Here is a 15,838-nt window from a genome sequence, read left to right as displayed (position 1 = left end):
CACACATACTTCAATTAAAAAAAGAAAAGGCAGGGAATAACTCAAATGTCCACAATGGAGTATCATTCAGCCACAGAAAGGAATGTTACATGCTATAACATGTTGTTCTTGTTCAGTTGCCAAGTAGCGTATGACTCTGCAATCTTATGGACTACAGCACACCATGCTTCCTTGTTCCCCACCATCTTCTGGAGCTTGCCCAAGTTCATGTCCATTGAATCAGTGATGACACCCAACCATCTCATCCCTTGTCACCCTCTTCTCCTTCTGTTTTCAATCTTTCCCAGCATCAGGGTCTTTTCCAATGAGTCAGCTCTTTGCATCAGGTGGCCAAAGTTATCTCCTTGCAGTCCATGGGACTCTGAAGAGTCTTCTCCAGCACCACAGTTCAAAAGCATCAATTCTTCAGCGTTCTGCCTTCTTTTATGGTCCAGCTCTCACATCCATACATGGCTCCTGGGAAGACCACAGCCTTGACTATAAGGACCTTTGTCGGCAAAAGTGATGTCTCTGCTTTTGTCACTGTCTAGGTTTGTTATGGCTTTCCTGCCAAGAAGCGACCGTCTTCTAATTTCATGACTGCACCCACCATCTGCAGTGATTTCAAAGCCCAACAAGAGGAAACCTGTCACTGCTTCCATCTTTTCCTCTTCCATCTGACATGAAGTGATGGGACTGGATGCTATGATCTTAGTTTTTTTAATACTGAGTTTTAACTGGCTTTTTCACTCTCTTCTTTCACCCTCATCAACAGGCTCTTTAGTTCCTCTTCACTTTCTGCCATTAAAGTGGTATCATCCACATATCTGAGGTTGTTGATATTTCTCCCAGCCATTTTGATTGATTCCAGTTTGTAATTCATCCAGTCCAGCATTTTGTATTACGTGTTCTAAGTATAAGTTAAATAAACAGGATGACAATAAACAGCCTTGTCATACTCCTTTCTCAATCTTGAACCAGTCAGTTGTTCCATACAAGGTTCTAACTGTTGTTCTAACTGTTGTTCTTGACTCACATACAGGTTTCTCAGGACACAGGTTAAGATGGTCTGGTATTCCCATCTCTTTAATCCCATCTCTTTAAGAGTTTCCACATCACTGCCTTGTCATGGCAAAGGAGCTCAAGGAAGCTAGGAGCTGTACTGTGCAGGGCCACTCAAGACAGATGGGTCATAGTGTAGGGTTCTGAGAAAATGTGATCCACTAGAGGAGGGAATGGCAAACCACTCTAGTATACTTGCCATGAGAACCCTGTGAACTGTATAAAAAGGCTATAACATGTATGAGCCTCAAAAGCCTAATTCTTACTGAACAAAGCCAGATACAAAAGGCCCCATATTGTATAATGCCATTTATATAAAATGTCCAAAATAGATAAATCCATAAAGGCAGAAAGTAGATTAGTTGTTGCCAGGGTAGGGGGAGGTGGGACTGACTATCAATAGGTATGGGGCTGTTTGCAGGTAATGGAAATGTTCTGGAATTAGTGGTGATGGTTCCAGTCATATGAATATGCTAAAAGCTCCTAAATGGTATACTTTAAAATGGTGAATTTTATATGAATAATATCTTAAATTACAAAAAAAAAACTGAAAAAGTCTTAAGAGTAGAGAAAGACTATGAGAAAGAATAGACTAATAAAAGAAAAAAGTTTGAGTAGGAATTAAAAGGAAGACAGGAAGGAAAACATTAATTTTGTAGCTTTTACTATGCGAAACAAACTATTCTCTGCCACAGTGTAAAATCTAAGTTAGAGATTTAGTTAAAATAATATATGATAGCAGCTAGAGAGTAGGCACCACTGAAATAAAAAGTATATTTTATATTAAATGGATCACCTTTCTTTTCAAGTAAGAAAAATGGTTGGAAAATGGCAGAACAACCACGTTAAGAAATACATCTTATAGCTTTCTTCATTAACTTCTTCCAATTTCTTGGAATTCTGAAAACATGTATTTCTGTATTTTTAAAAGAAAAAAAACTTCAAATTTTACTTCTTGTAATAAGAGAAAATTACTTTAAAACTGGTATTCCTGGCTATTATTAATAACTGTGTAATAGAAAGCGAAATTTAAATAAGACAACAACCAATGCATTATTTACATGCTAGTATATTTGAAAACGCTGATTTTCTGGAAAGACTTAAAATGGTCATTACAAAAGGTTAAACACTATTATTTCTATCAATAAGTCTTAATGCTACATTAAAAATATGTATAGTTTAATATCAACAACCTTAGATATGCAGATGAACCACTCTAATGTCAGAAAGTGAAGAGGAACTAAAGAGACTCTAAATGAAAGTGGAAAAGGAGAGTCAAAAAGCTGGCTTAAAACTCAACATTAAAAAAACCAAGATCGTGACATCTGCTCCCATCACTTCATGAAAAATAGAAGGCAGAAAAGTGGAAGCAGTGATGGATTTTGCATTCAGATTATCTGGCCATTTCAATTCTTACTCCTATACAATTAAAGTTTAACTTGAATACTATTTTAGAAGATAAAATGCTGATTAAAAAATCAAAATTCTCAAAGGATAATGAAATATATACAAGAAAAATTAAAATATCCCTCTTCTCTGGCCTTTTCTCATTTTTATCAATTTAGAAGAAAATCACAGATAAGACAAAAATACCTTGGTGTCAATATTATTTATAATGTTAAAAAATTCAAAGAGGTCTATATAACCAATGGTAAGAGATCTGATTGAAAAAGTACGGTATAACTACATGATGGAATGTCATTCAGCTATCAAAAATTATTTTTGAAGCTGTGATATTCTTCCATGTTTAATTTTAATAAAGTATATACACATGGTTTGAGATATCAAATAGCTCTACAGCAGTAATAAATAGCAGTTCACCTGCCCTCCCTCTTCCCCCAAACCAATTCCTGCTCCCAAGACCCCAGAGAAAAATTTTCAACAGTATTAGTCATTTTAGCATTTAACTCCCAATCTCTAAATCATGCTTATGGTGTTATTTCTTGATATTTGTCAATTTTGGGTATCATTCACTGACTTTCTACGATGATGATATTTAACTCTTCTATCTTCCCATCTCCTCCTACTGTTCATGTATATCCTCACATTATAGACTGGCTGGCTCATTAAATTCTTGACTGGAAATCAGAAGTCTTAAGCAGTGAAGAAATTTGTTCAACTTTGTCCCACTCACACATTCAGTTCAGTTCAGTTCAGTCACTCAGTTGTGTTCAACTCTTTGCGACCCCATGAACCACAGCATGCCAGCCCTCCCTGTCCATCACCAACTCCCGAAGTCCACCCAAACCCATGTCCACTGTGTTGGTGATGCCATCCAACAATCTCATTCTCTGTCGTCCCCTTCTCCTCCTGCCCTCAATCTTTCCCCGCATCAAGGTCTTTTCCAATGAGTCAGCTCTTCGCATGAGCTGGCCAAAGTATTGGAGTTTCAGCTTCAACATCAGTCCCTCCAATGAACACCCAGGACTGATCTTCTTTAGGATGGACTGCTTGGATCTGCTTGCAGTCCAAGGGACTCTAAGGAGTCTTCTCCAACACCACAGTTCAAAAGCATCAATTCTTCGGCGCTCAGCTTTCTTCACAGTCCAATTCTCACATCCATATATGACTACGGGAAAAAACATAGCCTTGACCAGATGGACCTTTGTTGGCAAAGTAATGTCTCTGCTTTTGAATATGCTATCTAGGTTGGTCACAACTTTCCTTACAAGGAGTAAGCATCTTTTAATTTCATGGCTGCAATCACCATCTGCAGTGATTTTTGTAGCCCAGAAAAAGTCAGCCACTGTTTCCACTGTTTCCCCATCTATTGGGACCGGATGCCATGATCTTAGTTTTCTGAATGTTGAGCTTTAAGCCAGCTTTTTCACTCTCCTTTTTCACTTTCATCAAGAGGCTCTTTAGTTCTTCTTCACTTTCTGCCATAAGGGTGGTGTCATCTGCATATCTGAAGTTATTGATATTTCTCCCGGCAATCTTCATTCCAGCTCGTGCTTCCTCCAGCCCAGCATTTCTCATGATGTACTCTGCATATAAGTTAAATAAGCAGGGTGACAATATACAGCCTCGACGTACTCCTTTTCCTATTTGGAACCAGTCTGTTGTTCCATGTCCAGTTCTAACTGTTGCTTCCTGACCTGTATACAGGTTTCTCAAGAGGCAGGTCAGGTGGTCTGGTATTCCCGTCTCTTTCAGAATTTTCCACAGTTTATTGTGATCCACACAGTCAAAGGCTTTGGCATAGTCAATAAAGCAGAAATAGATGTTTTTCTGGAACTCTCTTGCTTTTTCCATGATCCAGCGGATGTTGGCAGTTTGATCTCTGGTTCCTCTGCCTTTTCTAAAACCAGCTTGAACATCAGGAAGTTCACGGTTCACGTATTGCTGAAGCCTGGCTTGGAGAATTTTGAGCATTACTTTACTAGTGTGTGAGATGAGTGCAATTGTGTGGTAGTTTGAGCATTCTTTGGCATTACCTTTCTTTGGGACTGGAATGAAAACTGACCTTTTCCAGTCCTGTGGCCACTGCTGAGTTTTCCAAATTTGCTGACATATTGAGTGCAGCACTTTCACAGCATCATTTTTTAGAGTTTGAAATAGCTCAACTGGAATTCCATCACCTCCACTAGCTTTGTTTGTAGTGATGCTTGCTAAGGCCCACCTGACTTTACATTCCAGGATGTCTGGCTCTAGGTGAGTGTGAGTGATCACACCTTCATGATTATCTGTGTTGTGAAGATCTTTTTTGTACAGCTCTTCTGTGTATTCTTGCCACTTCTTCTTAATATCTTCTGCTTCTGTTAGGTCCCTACCATTTCTGTCCTTTATTGAGCCCATCTTTGCATGAAATGTTGCCTTGGTATCTCTGATTTTCTTGAAGAGATCTGTAGTCTTTCCCATTCTATTGTTTTCCTCTATTTCTTTGCATTGATCGCTGAGGAAGGCTTTCTTATCTCTCCTTGCTATTCTTCGGAACTCTGCATTCAAATGGGTATATCTTTCCTTTTCTCCTTTGCTTTTTGCTTCTCTTCTTTTTACAGCTATTTGTAAGGCCTCCTCAGACAGCCCTTTTGCTTTTTTGCATTTCTTTTTCTTGGGGATGGTCTTGATCCCTGTCTCCTGTACAATGTCATGAACCTCCGTCCATAGTTCATCAGGCACTCTGTCTATCAGATCTAGTCCCTTAAATCTATTTCTCACTTCCACTCACACATAGATGACCATAAAACCTTTCCTTCCAATAATGCTTTTTATTAATCCCAAAGAATCCACGGTTCCACAGAACACCAACTGGAAAATATAAGCCTACAGAAATTTTATGCTTAATTAACCAATTATATGTGAATAAAATTTCTTTTTAATTCTCATCTCAGAGAACTATCTCTAAAGGGAAATAAACCTCAGAGATCACCTAGTCTAACTTTTTTATGCTATGAGAATAAAGTATAATTCTTAGGCTCTCTCTATATTACACAATCTTTACTGGAGAAGTGGCGGGGGTGGGGGTATACTTTTTGGAACAGACTTGATGGCAGCTGGGAAAGAAAAGGCAGAGGAGTGTGGTCATGAGATGGCAAGAGGGAACAGAGTCCAGCTGAAAAGGGAAACTGTAGGCCAGGGCTGTCAGAAGGGAATAGGTAAAAAGTACCATGTAGCTATGGTGACCTCCCCAAGAGAACTGAAAACTCTTGCAGAGCAAGGAGGAGTCAGCAGCCTACCTAGTCCTTTCCTACCAGCAGAAAGGAACCCTGGTCCTAGAACACGTCTCTCTCAATACATACCACAAGCATTTTTCAAGCATCTGTTGTCAAGTAAAGGAACATATCTGATGTTAAGAAAATTACCTTTGTTTCTTTTGCAATGTGTATTTTATGCTACACTGTAGTTAGGATCGGAGAAGGCAATGGCACCCCAGTCCAGTACTCTTGCCTGGAAAATCCCATGGATGGAGGAGCCTGGTAGGCTGCAGACCTACCAGGTCTGCTAAGAGTCAGATACGACTGAGCGACTTCACTTTCGCTTTTCACTTTCATGCATTGGAGAAGGAAATGGCAACCCACTCCAGTGTTCTTGCCTGGAGAATCCCAGGGACAGGGGAGCCTGGTGGGCTGCTGTCTATGGGGTCACACAGAGTCGGACATGACTGAAGTGACTCAGCAGCAGCAGCAGTTAGGATATGGAAAATAAAGCATTCTTCTCTATTGCCTCCAAATATACACAGTTTTCCATTTCACTTCAGTTTTCTAGTTGTTTTATGCACATAAATTCTACCTCTCAATAGGACTATAGTCTTCCTAGACTGAGGCAAAGACCATCTGAAATGCTGTCAAGGCCTAGTTGGGTTGAATATGATTTCAGCTATAATTCTCCAGTGACTAAACTTGCTACTCCCAGATAACGTGAGATACTTTAAATACTGTGTTGAATGAGCATAATGTAGTGGTTCATAACACAGACTCTGATGTCAGATAGACCCTGAATTCCTTCTAGCTCTGGTACCCAGGCAATTTACTTAACCTATTCAAGTCTCAGTTTCCTCATTCATCAGGATAACAGTTCTACCAAGAGGGTTGTTTCAGAAATAAAGTTATTAATAGTTAAGCTACATAACATGCTTAGCACAGAGTAAAGACTCATGAAATAACAATTACTAATGAATTTACCCATTTTCACTCATGATATTTGTTACATCCTCCATGGCATCTGACTCCTGGTATCAGAATTTTTGAGAAGCTAATCAGAAAGCTCCCAGGCAAACTTAGAATCAGAGCCATAATACTTGGATGGTTGTAGTGAATATTTCATTCAGGCTGTTGGAAGCCTTGCCAATCATCCCTACCTCACATGTGGTATCTCATGTCATGAATTATTAGGTGTCTAGGATGGCACCTAACAAAGTAAAAGTATATGCACAATACGGGCTTCCTAGGTGGCACAGTGATAAACAATCTTCCTGCCAATGCAGGAGATGCAGGAAACGTGGGTTCGATCCCTGGGTGGAGAAGATCCCTTGGAAGAGGAACTAGCAACCCACTCCAGCATTCTTGCTTGGAGAATTCCATGGACAGAGGAGTCTGGTGGGCTGCAGTCCATGGGGTTGCAAAAGAGTTGGACATGATGGAGCATGCGTGTGTGTGTGCACACGTACACACACACACACTACACTTAAGCAGCTCTTTTTTTTTAAAGACTCCTAAAGATGAAAAATAGAGGATAAATAGAATAGAAAAAAAAGGATTACAGAGAATGAAGCAGAAGTTCAGATATGAACCATCACTTACTGAATAAAAGAATTTGGTTTTTCTTTAGATTTCATTCTTAAATTCTCTTTTTAACAAGGAACATTAGAAGTGCTGACACACAAGGAAGGAAGAAAATAAGGAAAAATGTTCACATGTATACTCACATGGTATTCCGATGTACACACTGGAATACCATGTGAGTACAAGTACAGGCACATGGTATTCCAAAATACTAGAAACATCCTAGAGAGGCCAAAAAGAATCCATGCTCTGATTAGGAAATTTAATTCTTCCTGAAAGCACTTAGATGAGACGAGTTATTTAATGTTAGGTTCCTCCTTTCACTTCCTCTCTCAAGTCTCCTTTCTACTTCCTCGTACAGGAACAACTTTATTCTTATACCAAGCCCTCCCCGCTCCCCACCGCCAAAAGAAACACTATGCAAATATAAGAAGTACACCTCTGAATCATATCTATTAAATATCTTGGTTTCAAAGACCACTGAAGCACATGATTCAAGACAGAAATAATACTGCTGAAGGAGAAAGTACCACTAAAACGACTAATCAAAATGATCAAAATTACACTTCAGCTTTACAGAAACATCTATTATAACTTAATTGCTTGATGTACAACACCAAGTTTTCAAGTCCTGCTCAACCTTGGCATTTCCACAATTATACTCTAAGTAACCAGGATATAATCCTGGGAAGGAAGATCTAGATGTGATTGTAATCAATTACACTGACTACGTCTAAAAGAAAGGCTGTGAGAACAGAAATGGGATGATTTATAAGAAAGATAAGGAGGCTCAAGAATGTAGCACTCACTCGCTGGGGAACAGAAAGACACAATTTGGCAGACATACCTACGGTATCTACCAGGGAAATACCAAGTGTGAGGTGGGGATGATTGGCAAGGCTTTATCCTGCTTGAGTGAAACATTCACCTAAGCCATCCAAGTACTTTGGCCCTGGTTCCAAGTTCACTTAGATCCTTTTTGGTAAGCTTCTCAAATATTCTGATATGAGGAGTCAGATGCCACAGGTAGAAAACATAAGCATTCAAATCCCCAGAAAGGAATACTCCCCCACAGCAGACTGAATGGCATTCTTGTTTATACAAAAAGCAATACAGTATAGTGATTAAGTGCCCAGTATTTGGAGGCACAATGGTTTCAAATGGTGACTACGGCTTGCTCAACTTCTCTGTGCTTGTTTTCTCACTAATTACTTCAAGTGTTGTGGTAAGGACTAAGTTAACTTATACAAAGAATTTAAAACCTTGCTAGAATGTAGTGCTCAGTAAAAGTATAATTTTTCATAATAATTATGAAACGTCTCAGGATAAAGCACAATCAACTCTAAAACAAAAATTGTGATCTTAGACTATTGAAGAAGCGCCACAGGGAATTCCCTGGCAGTCCAGTAGTAAGGATTCGGTGCTTTCACTGCCAGGGCCTGGGTTCAGTCCCTGGTCAGGGAACTAAAATTCCACAAGCTGCACAGCATGGTCAAAAAAAAAAAAAAGTGCCACAATACAGACATGCAGGAATAAAACATGTATGTATGTGTGTGCATGTGTACAGAGTGGCGAGGGTGGCTTTAACAGGCAGACAGGACATAGTTTGTGAAGGGCTTATCTACTATACCAAGAAATTTGGATTTTCTTTTTCTTTTTAAAACTATTTATTTGGCTGCTCTGGGTCTTCGTTGTGGCATGCAGGGTCTTTCAGTTGCAGCAATCAAACTCTTAGTTGCAGCATGTGGGATCTAGTTCCCTGATCAGAGATCAAACCTGGGCCCCCTGCATTGAAAATATGGAGTATTAGCCACTGGACCACCAGAGAAGTCCCTGAATTTTATTTTAAAAGCATCAAGTTCAGTTCAGTCACTCAGTCGTGTCCGACTCTTTGCGACCCCATGAACTGCAGCAACGCCAGGCCTCCCTGTCCATCACCAACTCCCGAAGTCCACCCAAACCCATGTCCATTGAGTCAGTGATGCCATCCAGCCATCTCATCCTCTGTCCCCTTCACCTCCTGCCCTCAATCTTTCCCAGCATCAGGGTGTTTTCAAATGAGTCAGGTCTTCACATCAGGTGGCCATAGTATCGGGAGTTTCAGCTTCAACATCAGTCCCTCCAATGAACACCCAGGACTGGTCTCCTTTAGGATGGACTGCTTGGATCTCCTTGCAGTCCATGGGACTCTAAGAGTCTTCTCCAACACCATAGTTCAAAAGCATCAATTCTTCGGCGCTCAGCTTTCTTTATAGTTCAACTCTCACATCCATACATAACCACTGGAAAAACCATAGCCTTGACTAGACAGACAAAGGTTGGCAAAGTAATGTCTCTGCTTTTTAATATGCTGTCTAGGTTGGTCATAACTTTCCTTCCAAGGAGTAAGCGTCTTTTAATTTCATGGCTGCAATCACCATCTGCTGTGATTTTGGAGCCCCCCAAAATAAAGTCAGCCACTGTTTTCACTGTTTCCCCATCTATTTGCCATGAAGTGATGGGACCGTCTAGAACTAACACTCCCAAAAGATGTCCTTTTCATAATACGGGACTGGAATGCAAAAGTAGGAAGTGAAGAAACACCTGGAGTAACAGGCAAATTTGGCCTTGGAGTATAGAATGAAGCAGGGCAAAGGCTAATAGGGTTCTGCCAAGAGAACGCACTAGTCATAGCAAACACCCTCTTCCAACAACACAAGAGAAGACCATACATGAACATCACCAGATGGTCGACACCGAAATCAGATTGATTACATCCTTTGCAGCCAAAAGCATCAAGAGGCAATCTAAAGGTAATCTCAACTGTGAAAACATTGTTAAAATAAATTTTAAACAAGTTTTATATCCAAGAACTCACAAAAATCAAGAAGATGAAGGAATTCCAGAAAAATATAGTGAATAGTGACTTAAATATTTTAGTAATAATTCAATCTAAACTGAAATCAAAACTAAAATGTCAGTGAACTTAAATGAGTAAAATGGAATCCCATCTCCACCCCCACCAATATTACAAAAGAACAGTAGATGCTGTTTCCTGGCTCCACAATCCACTTCCTCCAATTGTTAGAGGCACTGGATCCATCTGTTCCAAGCCCCTACCACCACCACCCCCAAGACAAAGAAAAGACCAGTCCCGTCATTTATTTTTCTGTCAATCTACAGACCTGAAAACAAAATACAGCACTGGAATAAAAAGTTCAGCACTCTTGGATGCAAGCAATGTCATATATTATAAATGCTAACATATACAGAATGCAAAGTACAAAGACAGTTAAAAAACAGATTTCAGAATGTTTAAGACATAGGAACCACAGGAGGAAAACAAAGTACCTTAATTCAGCTGATTTCACAAAAATGTCAAAGAGCAAAATCCTCTTTTTCCCTTTTGCTATTCTACTTTAATCTGGTTTCACCAGATAAGTTTGTTAGAATTGTGTCACAATAATGAATGCCATCACAAGGCTAAGAGAATTTTGGAGTCCATCAACATTAGAGTTTAGGTAGTTCAATTTTCATTTTATTTTAAAAATGAGTAGATTAGGCCCAAAGCAGCATTTTCCAAAGTGCAGAGCAAGAACAAGAAACAATTTTGCTGAGGGGGAGATGGGAGGTTTGGGAGGCAGGGGACATGGGTGTACCTATGGCTGATTCTTGTTAATGAATGACAGAAAAACACAAAATTTTGTAAAAAGCAATTATCCTTCAATTAAAAAATATTTTAAAAAATACACTAAAGCTGAAAAGAAATGATTTTGTTATATAAGCAATGCTTATGTACTTAATAGCTACATATTATAATGTGTACCAGAAAAGGTATAAAATATAGCTAAACCATGATTTCACAGATTATCACCTTGGAAGAGGGTAATGTTTTTTAAAAGTCTATTAAAATTTAAAGTAAAACTTCTAAAATGCAAAATTTATGATGGCGGTATAGTTCATGGGCTTCCCTGGTGGCTCAGTGGTAAACAATCTGCCTGCAAACAAAAGAGATGTGAGTTAGATCCCTAGCTCAAGAAGATCCCCTGGAGAAGAAAATGGCAACCCACTCTAGTATTTTTGCCTGGGAAATTCTTGGGCAGAGGAACCTGGCAGGTTACAATCTATGGGGTCGCAAAAGAGTTCAACATGACTTAGTGACCTAAACAACAAAAAACAAATGTTTCAAAGCAAGTGAAGCACCATAACTGTCCCATGAGCAACAGGGCCTGTTTGTTTGCTCAAGGTATTGTTCCCAATGATTAGAAAAGATGTGATCTGTAGTTCAGTGAGCTTGTTACTAAAGTTGATTTGGAGTAAAAGAAACAAACACTAAGATGCATACAGAAATTTTACTGTTTACAGGAAAGAGTGTAAATATTGTTAAAAAAAAATAATGGCACAAATAAATCATTCCTACTCTGGAACTAAGACAAAAGCAATTTTCTAGTGCATATTCACATACCATAAGCATCTAAAAAAAGAACTCTAGCAACACTGATAAACATTTAAGTTGTAGGTTAAATTATATGATCATTTTATTTACTTTCACATAACCTGTCAAAGGAGCAGAGTAATAAAAGGGTTTTCGCCTAATTATTTACATGAATGTGTTTTTTCTCATTACCTCTCGCCAAAGGAATGAATGACAGGTGATCACTGCATGCCTTGGCATCAACTTTGCTGGCGGCAGAAACAGTAATATTTAAAATTTTTACTATGAAATGTTTCAAGATGAGATGTCAAAGTATTCTTGCTAATGATGTCTCAAGAATTTCCAGGCAAGACAAGAAAGTGGAAGAACCATTTCTATGCCATACTTGCAGTATCTCACTGGGACATCTGAAAACCGATCTTAAGGGCACCACGGCAGATGGAGTAATATCACTCCCGATTCTTAAAGTATCTGCTACTAACAGGCTACAGTATTTTCACAGTGCTGAGGGATCACTGTCAGAAGCTGCCAATTTCCATACTCTCCTCTCCCAACTGCCCCCACCCTTCCCCGAGAGATGTAAGTTAATACTCCTTTCTCATCTTCTTTTTCCAACTTTGACGAATTTCGGTTTCCTCTAACTCCCATCTGCCTTTCTTTGCATTGTGGTCACTAACGATGAGAAAAAGTCCCATGTGAAACACTTTCCAGGACTTTCCCCCGCCCCGCTTACCCTGTGGAATTCGATCTTTTACCGACCTTTTCCTTCGTGTATCTTCAGTAAAGCCGCAATGTAAAACTGGACTTCCCTGGACAGAATGGACTCTCCAGTGCTATGAACCGCAGAACCCTCCTTCAAACAACTAGTTCAGAGTTTCTCTGATCACTGGAGCCACCATACAATCCCAACCGCAGCAACACCGTGAGGGTGGGAAGTTAGAGAGTGGGAGTTTACCTCTGCTAGGTTTCTAGGAAGAGTCTAGAGAACCATCATCCCTCCACCCTTCCTCCTCTGGCCGCTTGGTAAGTCTCTCGGCGTCCAGCGTCCTCGATCAGGGCCGGACCTGCCCAGTCCCGGTCAGAGCGCCACCTCCTCCCCTTAAGCCCGACCTCACCAACTTTTCAACCGTCACGATACACTCTTTCTCCTTGGGATTATGATCCCAATCTTCTCCCCGGCCAGCTCACTCATCCCTACTCCTGGAGACTCACCAAGCAGAGGTCCAGCCACTCCTCTCCGGCCGCTACAGCTCGGACACCCGCAGGCCGAACTCCCAGCTGCGCCCTTCTTGCGCCTGCGCTCGCCAGACCTGCGCGCCTGCGCACTTCCCCGGCGCGGCGAGCCCGGACACACCCCTGAGGCTGGAGCCAATCACCGTGCGAGGGCTTTAAATCTCCCTGCCACGCAGGCGGAGAGCCCTGGGACTCACCCGTTTACCGGATAATTCGAGTATTACCCAAAGGTGGGCGGTGTTCAGACAACAAATTTTCACTGAGGGCAACCCATGTGCCTGGCCTTGTGCGGGATGAATGCTGAGGAAAAGGCTGCGAAAGGAATGCCTTCCCTGACCTCTCTCTATACTGGGAGATAGATATGTAAACATAGTGGACAGAATATAGTACTTGGCATACAGAACATCCGAGGCGCCGCTGGCGCACAATGAACTAAGAGCTTTATTCTCAGGGTATCAGAAAGGGTTCCCGGAGGAAGTGAGTTTTGAAGTCATGAAGGATAAGTAGGAGTTGCACCGGAAGTACGGGAGGGAGATAAAGGTTTCCAGACTGTGGTCATTGGAGAGTCCAAGAAGACCATAGCGCCTTCTGGAAGTTTCCTTGTAGTTCATCTATTTAGAGGCTTAAAGCTCCTCATATCTTCCGGTGAAGCGGGAAATGAGTTCTTAAAGTTGGCAATGGCCAAGTCTTGGAAAATCTTGTACTTTTGGAAGTTAGCCTACACTTTACCATGATCACTGAGAATATTGAAAGGTTTAAAAGCAGATCAGGAAACTGCTCCAGGCTCCCCTGAGAATACAGCACAGTGCTGGAAATAAAAGGAGTTTCAAAGGAGTTGTCTATTCCTAAGGAGTCAAGGAAGATGTAATCTGAGAAATACCACCACAGAGGTCATTGGTGATCTTAGTGAAAGCTATGTGATGAAATGACAAGTTAAAGATAGATTGCAGTAGTTTGGAGAGAGGAGATGCAGAAATGGGGACAAGTTGTAGAATGCTTTTGGAAAGTATGGTCTTGAGGGGAATGGGGGAAGAGGACAAGTGTTCAAGTTTTTTGTTTCTGCTTTTTTGGTTGCTATTAGAATTAAGACAGGAAAAATTTAAGCATGCTAGGTAAGATACAACTGAGAAAAAAAGTAGTTTTAAAGAGAAGCACTAGTCAGTAGATCCTGAGTGGGTAAGAGTAGAGGCAGTCCAAAGTACTGAGGGAAGGAAAGGTCTTGGAAACAAGAGAGAGAAGATATCTCCTCAATTTGAATGACAGGAGGTATTTGTAAATCTGTATGTTTAGTAACAGGAAGTTAAAGAACTTCTTATCTGCTGGCCTCTTATTTTCTCTGTGAAGTAGGAGACAAAGTCATCTACTGATAGAGAGTTAGGAGTTTTAAAGAAAGTGAAGAAGATTTGAAATATTGTTGTAGAAACTGATGGAGCAAGTCGACCAGGGAATAGTAGTATGAGTGGTAACTGGTTTTGAGGGCCTGTATGGTTGTGCTTTAGTCCCTAAGCCATGTCCGATTCTTTTGTGATCCCATATACTGTAACCCACTGGGCTCCTCTGTCCATCAGATTTCACAGGCAAGAATACTGGAGTGGGCTGCCATTTCCTCCTCCACGGGATCTTCCCAACCCAGGGATGGAACCCATGTCTCTTGTGTCTCCTGCATTAGCTGGAAGATTTTTTTTAAATTAATTAATTTGTGACTTGCTGGGTCTTTGATGCTGTGTGAACTTTTCTCTAGTTGCAGAGTGGGGGTTAGTTGTGGTGCATGGGCTTCTCATTGCCGTGGCTTCTTTTGCTGTGGAGCATGGGCCCTACGCATGCTGGCCTCAGTAGCTGTAGTACGTGGGCTCAGTAGTTGCAGCTCCTGGGCTCTAGAGCAGGACAGCACAAGAGTTTTCTCCAAAATGTCAACAGAGCCAAGGTTGAAAAACCCTTATCTGGGATTACCTTGATGCTCACCAACAGCTGACCTTGGTCTTCTACAAGCTTTCCCTTGGACCATGGCCCTGAGCTTATAAGGTAAAACAGTTCTTCCATTGCATGCCTTTAAAAGAAGAATGCGCTGCATACCCCACACCTTGGTGTTTCAAAGACTTGTGATGTCACAAGTACAGAATGGGAATAAATTCTTTAATCCTCCAGAAGCCAATCTGGATTTACATATAGATGGAGGGAGCTGATTACTTTCATTTGAGGCATTGAAGGTCTTGTTAAACAAGCAATATTAGAAGTTCAATAATTTATCAACTTTAATGTAACTTGGTTTATCTGAGTAGTTTTAGTCACTAAAAGATGATCTGAGGGAATGCTCATGGGCTAAATTTAATGAATATAAATAAATCAAGTACTAATAAGAATATAATTATTGGTGTTAATGGATTATCTGCTTTATGATGCTAAGTTGCTTCAGTCATGTCCGACTTTGTGCGACCCCATGGACAGAAGCCCACCAGGCTCCCCCAGCCTTGGGATTCTCCAGGCAAGAACACGGGAGTGGGTTGCCATTTCCTTCTCCAATGCATGAAAGTGAAAAGTGAAAGGGAAGTTGCTCAGTCGTGTCTGACTCTTAGTGACCCCATGGACTGCAGCCTACCAGGCTCCTCCATCCACGGGATTTTCCAGGCAAGAGTACTGGAGTGGGGTGCCATTGCCTTCTCCACTGCTTTATGATAGACAGCACGAATTATCTGCTTTACCGACAGGCACTTGACCTACATTATGTCATTTAATCTCAGCAACACCCTGAGAGATTGCGGTATCTATCTGAATTTTAACTCTGAGGGAAGTAAGTTTCAATAAAACTTGTAATTTTCCCAACATCACAAATTACTAGTACTTAAGGCAATGGCGGCAGAAAGTGAAGAGGAACTCAAAAGCCTCTTGATGAAAGTAAAAGAGGAGAGCAAAGAAGTTGGCTTAAAGC

At 40.7% G+C, this 15,838-nt stretch overlaps 1 protein-coding gene across 6 annotated transcripts in view; it reads right to left on the bottom strand.

Annotated features, from left to right (window-relative positions):
* SNAP23 (synaptosome associated protein 23) overlaps positions 1–12,998 on the bottom strand; it is a 40,754-nt gene extending 27,756 nt beyond the window's left edge. For 3 of the 6 annotated variants that reach the window (XM_061430903.1, XM_061430902.1, XM_061430905.1), the window contains exon 1: positions 12,892–12,998. The gene's annotated coding sequence lies outside the window, so the exon portion shown is untranslated. The remainder of the gene's footprint in view (positions 1–12,891) is intronic. The other 3 variants (XM_061430906.1, XM_061430904.1, XM_061430907.1) reach the window with 3 other exon arrangements.
* Positions 12,999–15,838: the final 2,840 nt, after the last annotated feature.

Source organism: Bos javanicus, chromosome 10, assembly GCF_032452875.1.
Source record: "Bos javanicus breed banteng chromosome 10, ARS-OSU_banteng_1.0, whole genome shotgun sequence".
NCBI lineage: Eukaryota > Metazoa > Chordata > Mammalia > Artiodactyla > Bovidae > Bos > Bos javanicus.
Note: the sequence above shows the minus strand (reverse complement) of the source record. Positions and strands in the feature narration are given on the sequence as shown.